The 17,562-nt window shown below is 32.0% G+C and overlaps 2 long non-coding RNA genes across 4 annotated transcripts; both read left to right on the top strand.

The window, feature by feature from the left end:
• Window positions 1-593: 593 nt before the first annotated feature.
• Window positions 594-17,477, top strand: LOC114077341. The gene is made up of 3 exons (XR_003578593.1): window positions 594-825; window positions 16,168-16,226; window positions 17,299-17,477. It is a non-coding gene; the product is annotated as an uncharacterized LOC114077341 (long non-coding RNA).
• LOC107018514 lies at window positions 8,617-14,891 on the top strand. Of its 3 annotated transcripts, none has more exons than XR_001456641.2 (4): window positions 8,617-8,856; window positions 11,098-11,249; window positions 14,482-14,586; window positions 14,687-14,891. It is a non-coding gene; the product is annotated as an uncharacterized LOC107018514 (long non-coding RNA). The 3 variants fall into 3 exon arrangements; XR_003578592.1 differs by having other exon boundaries at window positions 11,534-14,586; XR_001456640.2 differs by having other exon boundaries at window positions 11,098-14,586.
• Window positions 17,478-17,562: the final 85 nt, after the last annotated feature.

Raw genomic sequence — 17,562 nt, 5'->3', positions numbered from 1 at the left:
ACCAAGTCTCTACCAACTGCAACTTTCAAGAAGATGGTGCACAAGCTTGGAATGCGAAGATTCAAGTCTCTGGATTGATGTTCTCATTAGGGGGAGTTAATACGCGCTGTACTCTTTTTCCCTTACGAGGTTTTGTCCCACTGAGTTTTCCTTGTAAGGTTTTTAATGAGGCAGCCTAGATGCGTATTAATAGATATGTGTACTCTTTTCCTTTACTAGAGTTTTTCTTTTCTTAAAGTTTTTTTTAGTAAGGTTTTTGACGAGGCACATCATCTATGAATTAGACATTCAGGGGGAGTGTTATAAAGTATTTGTATTATAGTGAATGTCTATCATGTGGAGTCCTTTTTAGGATATGGTTAAAGAGTCCTCCTACTTGGGGACCAAGTTAGATTTCTCCTATAAATAGAGTGCTCCTCTTCATTGTAAATTAATTCATCAAGAGAAATAACAAGTCTTCTCTTCTTTTCTCTCTAGTTTCTTCTTCTTATTCTATAGTTTTATAACAATGATGTTGTTAAAAATATGATATATAATGTAAAAATAAAAATAAAAAACGAAACCCACCTTTTCCCCTCATCGGTTCCCACCCCCCTCAATTATTTCCCCCAAATTTCTCCCTCTTGCAAAAGAACACAAGAAAAACCCTAAGACGAGCAAAACAAAAACGCAAATTCGCCACTCCCCATTCTCCTTCTCTGTATCTATACACATGGATTGAGAATATTTCTCCCATTATCACTGATGGCACAAAGCTACCGTTTTAGAGTGGAACAAAGTTGTGGTGTGAGAGGCACAAAGCTACGGTCTGAGTAATAACTCCGGGTATCGCCTATCTATGATGATTTATACATTATGATTCATGATTCTATTTTCTTCTTTGGCTTTTCCTTTTTTGTTATTTTAATTTCTGCTTTTTCGATCTCCAATTTTAATTTTATTTGGTCTTCCCTCTACTTCTTATTATTATCATGGTTCATGTGGTAAATTACATAGATTCTACTTTTATATAATTGTATTTGTTTGTCTCTTACTAATTGATTATGTGTTAGAATATGAGAGGCTTCATATTCTAAATGAAATGTCATAATGTGTTCTTTATGTCTCAATGAATAGTATGAGATATGGAATATGGTTCTCCCGAAGTGAATTACATAATGCATCTTCGTATAAATTTTTTTTTCTTTTTCTATAACGTTAATGAATATAAATTTGTGAATCCAATGGTTATCTGGAAGTGGAACTTCCAAAATAATATGTTGGTGAATCAATCTTGTGCTTAATGGTGTTACAAATTCTAATTTTTAATTCTTGAATTAATCTTTTAACATTAGGGAAAATGATACTTCAACAAAGCAAATTATTGTTTATGGTTTGATTTTTAAAATATGTGAATCTATGAAGAGAGAAGTATTTTCAGAAGTATTTTCTGTTTCATTTTGAATGATGTCTATTGAGACGTATTGACATGACTTGAAACGTAATATTTGATGTGGCTAAGGGTTATAAAAGAGATTGTACAAGAGCTATAGTAGGTAAAGATAAGTTTGATTCTCTTACATACCGTTTTCATTAATAATAAATTTAATTAAATAGCAGATTTATGTCTACATTTTCCCCTGAATTACAAAACAATATAGTTTCAAACACATATGGATAGGGGTAATAAATAGTGCAACGCGGTGGGGTTTTGTCCTAACCCTCAATATTTCAACTCACCCTGTGTGCGAAGAGTTTTAGCATATGTCCATCCGTCTCACACCTACACTGCATCTTCCTACCCTGCCTGCTGAAGTACTCTTTTTTCATTTGATTAGTTTTTTTTCTTGTTGTTCTTTTAGGTAATATTTATCATGTCTATTAAGGATTTAAGGTTGGGTATTCTTGAGTTCTTTTTGGTCTTTCGATCCAATTGCTTTTTAAGTTTATCCAGTATATTGCTAATAGCATTGGAACTACATAAAGTCTAATGATAATAATTAAGATCTTTAATCAGTAAGTATTAGTAGTAGTAGTTATCAAGAATTAATAACAAAGAGAACTAGTTATACAGTAGTCATCATCTAATCTAATTATATAGTTCTAGCTTGGGTAGGAATTGAAGTTTTTTTTTGGTCAGTTTGCAACTTTTAGCATTCTTTGTAGATCTCATGTGGATTCTGCCTGTGTTTCATTCCTTTGTCCCGAAACACTCGAGCATTTCTTTCATTCCAAATGTAGTATACTGAGTGACAAGAACGGCCATGTACACCTCAGCCTTTGGAGATTTTCCTCTTGCATAGACCTCGGGACAACATAGTTCTTCTGACCACCAATTAGGGCCTCATCTAACCACCATCTAGTTCAAGAGTTTTTTTTCATATTGTAGTTAATACCTCACAAGCTAAAAATAGGTGGTTAACACTTCCATTTTCCTTCTCAGATAGAAGACAAGTCTGGCTACTGGGGACACCCCACTGAGCATTTTACTTTTAGTGTGTACTACATCTGTTGCTTTATTTGCGATGACTGCACCTTCATGACAAGAGATCGATTGAGATCTAGGTGAATCAATATCTATAAGTTCTGGTTTTGTTTATATGTGCAAGAGTACATGATGCTCTAAAAATATTTTTTAGTCAATCAGTATTAGTTGTAGTAGTTAGCAAGAATTTATAACAAGAACAACTAGTTATACAATAGCCATCATCTAATCTAATTATATATCTCTAGCTTGGGTAGAAATTGTTGTTTTTTGGTCAGTTTGCAACTTTGGCATTCTTTGTAGGTCTCATGTCGATTTCTTGTGCAATTATTTACTGACTGCCTGTGTGTTAAATTCATTTGTTAAGAAACACTCGAGCATTTCATTCCTCCAAATGTAGTATATTGAGTGGCTAGCACAACCCTATAGACCTTAGCCTTTGGAGATTTTCCTTTTACATATACCTCTGGCCAACATTGTTCTTTTAACCACTACTTAATGCCTCATCTAACCTAAATCTCGTTCAAGGGTTTTTGCCATATCGTAGGAGATATGTCACAAGAAAAAACAAGTGGTTAACATTTCTATTTTCCTTCTCACATAGAGGAGAAGTCTTACTATTGGTGACATGCCACTGATAGAGTCTGTCCCGAGTGCTTAGTCTATAAGGTGTTGCCAACCTCAAAATGAATATACACCTAGGAGCGCCAATTTTTCTCACACCAGTCTCCTCCATGATATTTTCTAGAATGAGCCCCTTAGTCTCTGGTAAAATTGTGTTTTTTTTATGTGCACCAGTTCATAACCTTTTTCTCTGACATACTTCGTGGCCTTTATGATCATCTGATTGATCCAAGAGGACTGTTTTGGAATTATCATTCAGCAAATCTCTTCTGTCATAATAATCATGTATCCATTTTACCCCTAGCTTTTCTTCTTTCTTGCAGATACCGAAGTAAAGTAATGATAGCTGCCTTTTTCTAAGTAGTTATATCCAGTACATTCGTGCCAAAAGCAATCCTAGGGTAACAAACTCTTCTTCATGCCAAGAGAGCCTTTTTTGAAATCTTAGTTTCCCTAGTTCAAAGAAAATTTCGACATGTAGCTTCATTAATCTTGATGAATTTCTTTTAGGACGAACACTTGTTCCAGAAGACTTGAACAGGGAACATTACAAATTTGATCAATTGATTTCTACCTACATACGATAGGAATCCAGTAGTCCATGTCTTTATTCTGCTCAGCATATTTTCCAGAAGAGGTTCACATTGTACTATAAAGACTCTCTTGGTACTTAGTGGACTCCTAAGTATATCTAAAGGGAAATTTACCTCTACTTATTCCCAAAATTTCCTCAATTTATTGTTTCTTCTCAGTAGACATTCCCTCAGAATAGACAACTCTTATGTATGTTCCTTACTAAGCCAAAAGCATTGCAGAAGTTCTGTAATTCTTTTAAGAAACTTCTGAACATTGATTACCTTGACGTATGTGTTCCTCTCCAAATGGAACATCGTAAATTTTACAGTATCACTTCAAGTTGTTGTTTCCCCTTAGTCACATACGAACTTTCTGGTTGATTTTAAATTTGAGTATTTCATTGTTCTACTATTAGCAGTGATCCACTTCATTAATAGTTTAGAGTCCACCTCTAAAATGATCTTCATGTATCGATGTTGCATGCACCAGTTAACTCCATGTATGACTTGTTGTATCTCAGCCTGGTTGTTGGTACCAATGCCAAGGGGAACAACAAATGCATACACCAACTTTCCTTGGTGTTTTCTTAAAATTCCTCCTCCACCGATCTTGAGAGCACTCCCATCTGTATTTAGCTTGTAGACACCATTGGAAGCTCTTTCCCAAAAAACTTAGTTTCATGACTACAATTTTCCACCATAAAGATAAGATCATTCCAGTTGTGTGACTGCTGGATATAGGGGAAAACAATGTTAAAAATTTGAAGGATATTTTTGCAGATTCGGAACTTCACTCTCCTCATATTGGATTGTTTGGCATCATATTATAATGCACATTTGTTTTTCCACAAGTTCCAACATATAACGATGGGAAGGGCCTGATTCACGAGCTTGTGAGCCCATTTTCATGCTGCATATTACCCCACTTCATAAGAATTATCTCTTAGAGGAAGAGGGGTATGAATAACACCCAGTGAAGCTGAGTAGAATTCCACATGGCTAGCGAAATTCCCAGAAATCAGACTGTGTCTTCCAATGTATAAGGGGCAGCAAAGGTAAGTAATAGTGATTTCCTTTTGGGTGAAGTAAGTAACCTCATTTATTTCCACAATTTCAGCTGGAGCATTCGATGGGATCATGAAGTGACTTTTATCTCTATTTACTAGTTGGTCAGAAACGACTTCATAAGTAGAGAGTGTTTTCATGATGAGTTAAATAGAGTTACCCATTATCTTAGTCTTTGTTTGAATGCATTCGATTTTGTGGAATTTAATGATAGTAGATATCCTTAAGCAATCGTTTTCTAAGTATTGGTTGTACAAGACATGTTTTTCTCGAAGTTTATTTGAAATATATAGCTTTGATTTATTTTATTAGCTAATTTTGTGGTTTAGATCATTTATATATTTAATTATGTGATTATTGAATATTTGCAGATAAAAATTATTATTCTTAATAATGGAAAATTGCAGCTACAAAATTCGAAAGTGTTGCTTTAGGGACGTCCAATAAGAAAAGTTACACTTTAGATGTGTTGTTCTAGATGACATATAAAAGGCAACATTTTTAAGTGTGACCAATAACAAAGTAAAGACCACACTTTTAAGTGTAGTACAATCGAACAATAGTTGTTGATAATGAATTATTACAAAGCGTGTCTTTTATACCTTTTTGGCCACACTTTTTAAGTGTAGCTGCTACGGCGACATTAGGCCACCCCCTAACAAACCATTGCTTAAAGTCCAAAAGTGTAGCCTTTTATCATAAGTCACACTTTTTGCTGGTTTCGGCTACACTTTACTGGGGTGGTCGTAGGCCTAAAATGTTGCAGTAATGACTAGCTTTACTAGACATCAAGAACTGCCAACACATAATACCAGTTATTTTTGTTAAAATTACAGAAATAAAGAGAATAATTTTAGGTTAATTTTCTGTGTATTTCTCTTGTGAATATGTGTGTGTGTGTGTGTGTGTGTGTGTGTGTGTGTGTGTGTATTGCAAGCATTACTTATTCATTCTTAAAAATAAAATTTTCATATTATTTATATTAAATATTTTTGTGTGTGCATATCCATGATTGTGTTATATGTTTTAAAAAATTAAACTTTCATCTTATTTAACTTAAAAATTAAACTTTCATCTTATTTAGCTTTAAAATAAAATGTTCTTCTTTTTTAGCTTAAAATAATATTTTCATCTTATTTAGGTTAAAAATAAAACTTTCATCTAAATTTGTTTAGTTTAATTTAAAAGTAAAACTTTCATGTTATTTAGCTTAAAAATTAAGACCTTCATTTTAAATTTATCAAAAGCAAAAGCAAATTTATTATCAAATTTATCTACATATTAGTTAGAGATAAAATATAGTTTTTCAGTGAGTAATTAGCAATATAGTGAAAAATATGTAATTTAGTAGTGGACTGAACATTTTAGGAGAAATCAAAATATAAATAGACATAATAATTTCACAAATAATTAAACTTATAACATATTCATAAATAAAATTGTAATTATAAAATATAAATTTTTAATAGATAAATAAAAACAATGAATAATTAAGGTTGTGAATGTTATTATAAATGTTATTAAAAATTATTTTAATATGTTTGAAAGTAGATGTATATAAAAGAGTTTAAGGGGTATTTTGTTTTAATTTATCCACCTTATCCGAGGATAAATCATCTTGGGATTACTATACCTCCCCCAGTGAGGGATAACTTATCCCTGAACTAATTGTTAATACTATGATAAGTTATTCCTTTTTTTGCTACCAAACATTAAATTAAGGGGTCGTTTGGTAGGTCACATTAAAAGAAATAGTCCATGTATTATGTATCGTATTTTTTAGTACTATGTTCAATAGGAATTCTGGTCTAAATATAACTAATCCATGGATTAGTTATGCATCCTACATGATATATAGGATGTACTACTAATACCTTTCATTTGGAGGTATTAGTAATACATAGGATATAATATCATGGGATAAGTCTATGTAAAGACAATAATATCCCTCAAATCATTTTAATTATTTTATTTATTTTCTTGGTTTTATGTTTAATATTTGTACTAGTAATTTATTTAAATAAATTAGCTTACAAATTATTTAGAGAGAGTTGTTTATTACTAAATAAATCTAATAAAAATCAATACAAATTTAAAATGAGAGTTATTTAGCATTATCTAATTAAAAAGATAAATATATCACTACATGACATTTGTGATCTTAATTGAATATATTTTTATTTATACGTATAAATATATATACACACTAGCATATGATCGGGTAATGTTTGGTTTTGCAAAAACAGATTTTCCGCTAACTCGCTAGCCATAGATTTCCACAAACTCTACATCAAGATTAATCAAAAAATTTCAATGACTGTTTATAATATATATACTACTAATAGAATAATGAATACCGGCCTAAAATTACTGACCTAAAACCTAAGGAGGACGGTATTGTTACAAAGAATAAAAAATAATTTTTTTTGAAAACCGACTACAAGCTAGTAACAAGGTCTTATGCAAAATAAAGCGGAAAAATCAAATTCCGACCTCGGGAGGTTAATTTTTTTTCATGAAAAATGTAATTACAATAAAAACTGACCTCTTGATGTTTGTATTAAATGAATAAAAATATTTTTTTTCTCAATTAAATATCAGAAAACAAAATTGAGAAATATTTTGAATTTATTTTATTTAAATCGTCTTCCGGAGGACATGTTTATGTAAAATCAAAAACAAAAAAGGTTATAATACCGACATCCAAAATTTGTTAAAATTAAATAGTATGTAATTAAATTAATTTTCACTAAAATATTTATATAGTAACTTCAAGAAAATTAATAAATTTATATATTCAATATCTTTAAATAAACCGTCCCCTGGATGACGGTTTTATAAAAGTTATATATATAAAAAAACTAATATAAAATACCAACCTCATGAGGTCAGAATTTTTATTTCATCTAATTACTTTAAATAAAAGCTACATTCAGAGGTCGATTTGTCTAAAATTTTCCTATTAATAATAATTTTGCTAGCATAATACTAAATTTTCATTTTACACATAATTAATTGTTCAAATTTTTTTAACAATTTAGTATACTTTTATAAATAAAAAGTTTGATCAATAATCCATATTTAGAGTATGAACCTACGTTCATATGAAAATTTTTATGCAAAAACTAAAGCGCGAAAATCAAATTCCGATCTCACGAGGTCTAAAATTTTTCTGGAAAACCAATTAAAATAAAAATCGATCTCTTGATGTCAGTATTATAAGTAAATGAAAATATTTATCTTTTCGCAATTAAATATAAAAAATAAAATTGAATTTTGAAATTAATATTATTTAAATTGTCTTCCGGAGGTTGATTTTGTGTAAAATAAAAAATAAATAAATTATAATACCGATTTTCAGAAATTGGTATAATTAAATAGTTGTAATTATATTAAAGTTCATTAAAATATTTATATAGTGATTTCAAGAAAAAATAATAAATCAATATTTTTAATTAAATTTAAATAAATCGTCATCCGAATGATGATTTTATATAAGTTAAAATATAAATGAATATAAAATACAAACCTTCTGATGTCAATATTATTTAATTGACATAATTACTTTTTATTATAGCGTTAAAATAGTATTTCCTCCGTTTTAAAAATAATATCCCTATTTTCTTTTTAGTTTGTTCCAAAAAGAATGACTCATTTTCTTTTTTAGCAACACTTTAACTTTAACTTTCCACGTGATATGTCTAAGACCACAAGATTAAAGACATTTTTGGTACATTTAACATAACTTTAATTTAGGATTACAAGATTAAAAAGTTTTTTTTTTAAACTCCATTTCAAGTCAAGCTGGGTAATTATTTTTTAAACCGAAGGAGTATGCTGTTGTTACATTGTATATATAATGTAAAAAAAAATTAAAAAAATGAAACCCACCTTTTCCCCTCAGTAGTCAGTTCCCACACCCCTCGGCCCTCAATTATTTTCCCCAAATTGCAAAAGAACACAAAGAAAAACCCCAAGACAAGCAAAACAAAAATGGAAATTCGCCACTCCCCATTCTCCTTCTCTTTATCTATTTCTTATGCTGATGGCACAAAACTACCGTTTTAGAGTGGAAAAAAGTTGTGGTGTGAGAGAGGCACAAAGCTACGGTCTGAGTAATAACTCCGGGTATCGCCTATCTATGATGATTTATACCCTATGATTCATGATTCTATTTTCTTCTCTGGCTTTTCCTTTTTTGTTATTTTAAAATTCTACTTTTTTGATCTCCAATTTCAATTTTATTTATTCTTCCCTCTAAATCACATAGATTCTACTTTTATATAATTGTATTTGTCGTCTCTTACTAATTGAGTATGTGTTAGAATATGAGAGGCTTCATATTCTAAATGAAATGTCATAATGTGTTCTTTATGTCTCAATAAATACTATGATATATGGAATATGTTTCTCACGAAGTGAATTACATAATACATCTTCGTATATAGTATATTTTCTTTATCTATAACGTTAATGAATATAAATTTGGTGAATCATTCTTGTGCTTAATGGAGTTACAAATTCTAATTATTAATACTTGAATTACTCTTTTAACATTAAGGAAAAAATGATACTTCAACAAAGCAAATTGTTGTTTACGGTTTGATTTTTAGAATATGTGAATCTATGAAGAGAGAAGTATTTTCTGTTTCATGTTGAATGATGTCTATTGAGACATATTGACATGACTTGAACAGTAATATCTGATGAGTCTAAGGGTTATAAAAGAGATTGTACAAGAGCTATAGTAGGTAAAGATAAGTTTGATTTCTCACTTAGATACCGTTTTCATTAATAATAAATTTAACTAAATAGCTGAATCATGTCTACATTTTCCCCTGAATTACAAAATAATATAGTTTCAAACACATATGAATAGGGGTGATAAATAGTGCAACGCGGTGGGTTTTTTTCCTAATCCTCAAAATTTCAACTCACCCTTGTGTGCAAAGATTTTTAACATATGTCCATCCGTCTCACGCCTACACTGCATCTGCATGCCCTGCCTGCTGATGTACTCTTTTTTCATTTGATTAGTTTTATTTCTTCTTGTTCTTTTAGGTGAAAGTTATCATGTCTATTAAGGATTTAAGGTTGGGTATTCTTCAGTTCCTGTTTTGGTCTTTCGATCCAATTGCTTTTTAAGTTTATCCAGTATATTGCTAATATCATTGGAACTACATAAAGTCTGATAATAATTAAGATCCTTAAATCAGTTTGTATTAGTAGTATTAGTTATCAAGAATTAATAACAAAAACAACTAGTTGTGCAGTAGCCATCATCTAATTTAATTATATAGTTCTAGCTTGGGTAGGAATTGAAGTTTTTTTGTCAGTTTGCTACTTTTAGCATTCTTTGTAGATCTCTTGTGGATTCTTGTATAATTATTTTACTCACTGCCTGTGTTTAATTCCTTTGTCCCGAAACACTCGAGCATTCCTTTCATTCGAAATGTAGTATTCTGAGTGGCTAGAACGACCATGTAGACCTTAGCCTTTGGAGAATTTCCTTTTGCATAGACCTCGGGACAACATAGTTCTTCTGAAAACTAATTAGGGCCTCATCTAACCACCACCTAGTTCAAGAGTTTTTTTCATATTGTAGTTAATACCTCAAAAGCAAAAAACAGGTGATTAACACTTCCATTTCCTTCTCAGATAGAAGACAAGTCTGGCTACTGGGGACACCCCATTGAGCATTTTACTTTTAGTGTGTACTATATATGTTACTTTATTTGCGATTGACTGCACCTTCATGACAAGAGATCGATGGAGATCTAGGTGAATCAATATCTATAAGTTTTGGTTTTGTTTATATGTGCAAGAGTACAAGATGCTCTAAAAATATTTTTTAATCAATCAGTATTAGTTGTTTTTTCGTGTCTTTTCTTAGTCTGTAATCATGTATCGAAATTTTTGTTTTTTTCGTGTCTTTCCTTGCTTATGGGGGACTGTTTTCGAATCCCATGATATTGGATGAGAAAATTTTGAAAAAAAAAAATCTATGGGCCTCTGTTATTGATTTTGATTTGTTTAATACATGATTTATGTATAAGTTGTTTCATGTTCTCATTGTTTTATTCTTTGTAACTCTGGGCTTCAACAAAGTAATTTCTTTTGGATGACCCTTGTGTCGAATTAGCTTTCACATAGATTGACTAATTCCATAGAGTGTATGACTTGGACAGGGAAAGAAATCACTTCAAGAAGTTTATTTTATGATTCTCTTTTTTTATACGAGGGGTTGTACCAAAAACAGAGAAATGTTTTTATGCATGTCTCTGACATCGTAGCATGATGTTTCTGGATAAGTTTTATTGTAACCTTGATGTTTCTCTAATTACTTAGATATTGTCATTAAATTTGTAGGTTAGCACAAAACTACAGGCTGGTAGAGTGAAAGTGCACCATCATTGTGACTGGCAAAAGATGCCTTGATAATAAAGTGAAAGGTGTTGACTGTGAGAGGAGAACCATAATTTGGATTTTCAGGTTCAAAGTTTAAGTTCTTACTCTTGAAAGTGAGTTCAAATTTTATTGTATTTCCTGTAATTTTACTGATTTTTCACATAGATTTATGTTGTATATTGAAATACTGGTTCAGTCTGGTAACAAGGTTGATCCCTCCTGCTGACTGCTGATTGCACTGATGACCTATTGTTAAACTAAGTTATGAGTAGTTTTGTCGTATTATGAGAAATACCATAATAGGAGAAGTTGTCACTCTTATACTTTAAAACATATCTTCCCTGGTCAATATCATCATACATGTTCTCACTATATACCTATTCTTGCTGAAGATCAGGTTATAAGTAACATTTGGAGGGAAACATGGGTAGCAGTAAAGATATTATTCTGCCAGCTGTGCTCAAATCTTTTGGTGATATAATGTAGTCACTCCGTTTTGATTAGCAGTACGATTTTGTGCTGAAGTCTATATATACGCAGGAATATGTACATCTAAAAAAGGTGAAAATTAAGTATCATTGACATGAAATTATTTCTCTAGGCCCGATAAGAATAGTATATCACAAATTGAACTGACTCTATAGACCTTTACACCCTCTTTTGAATGTACTATAATGTGTTGTAACCCTTTTTTCTGGTGCCAGCTTAGCTAATAACGCCTTCATTGAGAGCAATCCAACATGATCAGCATGTCATCTTGCAATTTTAATCTTAAAAATTTCTTTTTTCTGTCACTGATGGATGCGTCTACATGGATTGGCACATTAGATGCAGATGTAGTAGAAAATGAGATCGAGGGAACAACATTGAATTAATGGAACATCGTAAATTTTACAGTATCACTTCAAGTTGTTGTTTCCCCTTAGTCACATAGGAACTTTCTGGTTGATCTTAAATTTGGGTATTTCATTGTTATACTATTAGGAGTGATCCACTTCATTAATAGTTCATAGTCCACCTCTAAAATAATCTTCATGTATCAATGTTGAATGTACCAGTTAACTCCATGTATGACTTGTTGTATCTCAGCCTGGTTGTTGGTACCAATGCCAAGAGGAACAACAAATGCATACACCAACTTTCCTTGGTGTTCTCTTAAAATTCCTCCTCCACTGATCTTGAGAGAACTCCCATATGTGTTTAGCTTGTAAACACCATTGGAAGCTCTTTCCCAAAGAACTAGTAAAAACTTAGTTTCATGACTACAATTTTCCACAATAAAGATAAGATCATTCCACTTGTGTGACCACTGGATATAGGGGAAAACAATGTTGAGAATTTGAAGGATATTTTTGCAAATTCGGAACTTCACTCTTCTCATATTGGATTGTTTGGCATCATATTATATTGCACATTTGTTTTTCCACAAAATCCAACATATAACGATGGGGAGGGCCTGATTCATGAGCTTGTGAGCCTCTTTTCATGCTGCATATAGCCCCACTTCATAAGATCTCTTAGAGGAAGAAGGGTATGAATAACTCCCAGTGAAGCTGAGTAGAATTCCACATGGCTAGTGAAATTCCCAGAAATCAGACTGTGTCTTCCAATGTATAAGGGACAGCACAGGTAAGTAATAGTGATCATTTTGGGTGAAGCAAGTAACCTCATTAATAATTTCCACAATTTCAGCTGGAGCACTGGATGGGATCATGAAGTGACTTTTATCTCTATTCACTAGCTGGTTAGAAACGGCTTCATAAGTAGAGAGTGTTTTCATGATGAGTTGAATAGAGTTGCCCATTATCTTACTCTTTGTTTGAATGCATTCGTTTTTTGAAATTTAATGATAGTAGATATCTTTAAGCAATCGTTTTCTAAGTATTAGTTGTACAAGACGTGTTTTTCTCGAAGTTTATTGGAAATATATACTTTCGATTTATTTATTAGCTAATTTTGTGGTTTAGATCACTTATATATTTAGTTATGTGATTATTGAATATTTGTAAATAAAAATTATTATTCTTAATAATGGAAAATTGCAGCTACAAAAATTCTACATGACATTTCCACACTTCAAAAATGTTGCTTTAGGGGCGTCCAATAAGAAAAGTTACACTTTAGAAGTGTTGTTCTAGATGACATATAAAAGGCAACACTTTTTAAGTGTAACCAATAACAAAGCAAAGACCACACTTTTAAGTGTAGTATAATCGAACAATAGGTGTTGCTAATGAGTTACTACAAAACGTGTCTTTTATACCTCTTTGGCCATATTTTTTAAGTGTAGCTGCTGCGGGGACATTAGGCCACCCCCTAAAAACCGTTGCTTAAAGTCCAAAAGTGTAGCCTTTCATCATAAATTACACTTTTTGCTAGTTTCGGCTACCAATTATTTTATCAATGCGAATTCTGATAAGATAATTGTTCAATTCTAGTATGTTTTAGTGTTGTTTCTTTGTATTTATGGAGTTTTACTGTTTGTACAAGTTTGTGTAGTACTATTTGAGATGCATTGAGTCATCTTCCTTCTATAACATTTCTAGAGTATGCGTGAAATCAGTCTTTGACTTTTGACGCCTTCTCACTAATTTCTCAAACCAGCTATACGAACCATTGTCTCTGGTGTCCTGTATTGATAGATGATTTGCAGGAACACCATTCTCTGACATTAAACCATTGACTACACTTTCAGATTTTCTCTGAAGACTAATACCTCCTCAGTATTAAAAATACAAGTCTTATCCTCTTGCTCTATGTCTTGTTGTATTTCTATAGAGGCATCGAATTGAGTTTCCTCTGTACTTGTTGGACCACCAAATATCTCCCCATCTTTGGCATTGGCATCAACATCACCTTCTCAACCATCACAAACACACAACTTGTGATTTCAGCAACAACACCTTTTCGTCTTGCGATCTGGCTCATCCAATTTACTTCAGTTTTCCAGTCTTGTTGTCTTCTGTTCCCCAACCATTGTAGCATACAATTCCATATGTTCGTGGTCACACTACATTCAAAGAATAAATGAGAGAATGTTTCTAAGTGTTGGCTACCAAAGACACAATCAGGGAGGAGAATGATTCCAAATTTCTGCAAATCTCTCAACTGTTGCTAGTCTTTTCTGTATAGCCAACAATAGAATGAATTTATATCTGGGATGTATCTTTGGATGTAAAGCAAGATGTACCCAGGCTACTTTGGGATGATCAGGCAATAAATTTACATGCATCTTCCGGATTGAAAATCTATATCCCCAAGTTGGGCTTTAACAAGTTGTTGAATCGTCCCATAGCCTCCTGCTTTGTTTATTAACCGTGTATTGTTTTTTTTCTTGAAAAAAAGTGGATTATGGGGTCAGAAGTGCATTGCTACAGTAGTAGACAAGGGAATTGTGCTCTACAATGCTTGTCACCAGTTTGCTATGAGCGCGTTTATCCAAGTGATCCTGTAAGAAAAAAACTATATTTTAATGTTTCTCTTGGCATGTTGAGATGTTTATCATTATGTTCATGATGCTGAGTATATGTATTGGTTTCTTTTGAATTAGTTGGAGGAAAGGGAAAAAGATGTAGTAAGGAGTCAAGAATACAAGTACTGCATGCACAAGTAAGAAGCCTATAACTTTTATGTTGTATGAACTATAAGGTTGCTATTGTCTTTGTTAATTTGATGATTTAATCTGGGATTTATGAGTTATTAGAGAAAGTAGAACTCCTTGACATTTGGCGTATTAAACTCATTCCTATTCTGTATGTTGTTACGTTGTGCCATTTATCTCCCTATTTTGGTTGTCATATTTGGTGATGGAATTNCTACCATAATTAGTATATTCTGTTCCTATAATTACTCTGCTAAATATGACTATTTTCTACAATTTTATCAATGCGACTTCAGATAAGATAATTGTTCAATTCTAGTATGTTTTAATGTTGTTTCTTTGTATTTATGGAGTTTTACTGTTTGTACAAGTTTATGTAGTACTATTTGAGATGCATTGAGTCATCTTACTTCTACAGTATTTCTGGAGTATGCGTGAAATCAGTCTTTGACTTTTGATGCCTTCTCACTAATTTCTCAAACCATCTATACGAACCATTGTCTCTGTGTCCTGTATTGATAGATGATTTACGGGAACTCCATTCTCTGAAATAAACCATTAGCTACACTTTTAGATTTTCTCTGAAGACTAATACCTCCTCAGTATTACAAATACAAGTTTTATCCTCTTGCTCTATGTCTTGTTGTATTTCTATAGATAATAAGGTATCGAATTGAGTTTCCTCTGTACTTGTTGGACCACGAAATATCTCCCCATCTTTGGCATTGGCATCAACAACACCTTCTCAACATCACAAACACACAACTTGTGATTGCAGCAACACCACCTCTACGTCTTGCGATCTGGCTCATCCAATTCACTTCAGTTTTCCAGTCTTGTATTTGTCTTCTGTGCCCTAACCATTGTAGCATACAATTTCATATGTTCTTGGTTACACTACATTCAAAGAATAAATGTGAGAATGTTTCGAATTGTTGGCTACCAAAGACACAATCAGGGAGGACAATGATTTTAAATTTCTGCAATCTCTCAACTGTTGCTAGTATTTTCTGTATAGCCAACAATAGAATGGATTTATATCTAGGATGTATCTTTGGATGTAAAAGCAAGATGTACCCAGGCTACTTTGGGATGATCAGGCAATAAATTTACATACATCTTCCTGATTGAAAATCTATCCCCAAGTTGGGCTTTAACAAGTTGAATTGTTCCATGGCCTCCTAGTTTGTTTATTAACTGTGTATTGTTTTTTCTTGAAAAAAGTGGATTATGGGGTTAGAAGTGCATTGCTACAGCTGTAGACAAGGAGAATTTTGCTCTACAATGCTTGTCACCAGTTTGCTATGAGCACATTTGTCAAAGTGATCCTATAAGAAAAAAACTATATTTGAATGTTTCTCTTGCAATATTGAGATGTTTATCTTTATGTTCATGATGCTGAGTATATGTATTGGTGTGTTTTGAATTAGTTGGAGGAAGGGGAAAAAGATACATTAAGGAGTCAAGAATACAAGTACTGCATGCACAAGTAAGAAGCCTATAACTTTTATATTGTATGAATATACGGTTGCTATTGTCTTTGTTAATTTGATGATTTAATCTCGGAGTTATGAGTTGTTGGAGAAAGTAGAACTCCTTGATATTTTGCGTATCAAGCTCATTGCTATTATGTGTTTGTTACGTTGTGCCATTTATCTCCCTTTTTTGGTTGTCATATTTGGTGATGGAACTGGAATCTGCAGTGTTGTCAAAACTCAAAAGTAACTTTATATGCTTTCTGAGGAGGATATAATCACAACTAGGACCTTTATTACATAGCAAAATCTATGTAGTCACCATTAGTTTTGACTTTTCAGTATCGCTGCTGCTACAAATGGCAGAATTGTATGATGAGACTGGTTAAAATTTGGCAATGAGGCTTATTTCTATTTCATACTCTTTTCCCCAATTCACTGTTATTTGGTTCATCTGCAACCTCATGTCCGGCATAAGGAAATCAGGATCAACTCTGTTTGCAATTATTGTTTCTGACAGTGTTAGGCTGTAATAGTGTGATCCAACGGTTCTAAGTGCATACTATGATCAACAAATGAAGGATTAGCTTGAGAGCTCTGATAGTTGTAGTAATAAAGGATTCTCTGTTTCAAAAACAGTACACAAGTTGTTAAACAGACTAGGATCACAACCTAGGAAGGCATCTTTGTCTGTTTGTATCTATGTCCCAACACCAGCTGTTTCCTTTTTTAATTTTCCTTTGGAAAAATTGACACACTTATGTATTCAATGAAATTTTAAATTTTGTATTTCGTAAAGCATTAAAATAATCAATTTAATATGTTAGATCAAGAAGGCCGGAACTACCGTAGTTGGAACAAATAAAAAGAAGTATCTATGTTTGAAAAAACTACAAGATCTTTCTTTTCTTTCAAAGGAGAAACATTTCATGCATATAATTTACTGCTTTTGCATCAATTCTTAATAAGTTTGTTTTTAGAAAGATTCAATTACTCATTTTTTTTATCTCAATTTGTTCTAGTTAATGAGGTTCCAATTTCTATTATTATATAGTTAGAAATTTCTTATGTGCATTTCTTGTGCAGAATTTTCAAGGAAATTGAGTTCAAGTATCGACTTCAACATGCTCGACTTTTGGATTGATGATTTCATAAAGATTTATTGCAAATTTAGTAGAGATTTTAATTCCATTTGAATTCTGAGTTAATTAGTTGGTTTTATGTTGAGATTATTACATTTAGTTAGATCTCAATTTTATTTGAGAGAGAAGATAATTTTTTTTGACATTCTTTACTTTTACAGAAAATTTATTATATTGTTATTTTGTTTTTTGATTATAAATATTAAAA

This window comes from Solanum pennellii, chromosome 5 (assembly GCF_001406875.1).
Source record: "Solanum pennellii chromosome 5, SPENNV200".
Classification (NCBI taxonomy): Eukaryota; Viridiplantae; Streptophyta; class Magnoliopsida; order Solanales; family Solanaceae; genus Solanum; species Solanum pennellii.
The sequence above is the reverse complement of the archived record's forward strand: the minus strand, read 5'-3'. Positions and strand labels throughout refer to the sequence as shown.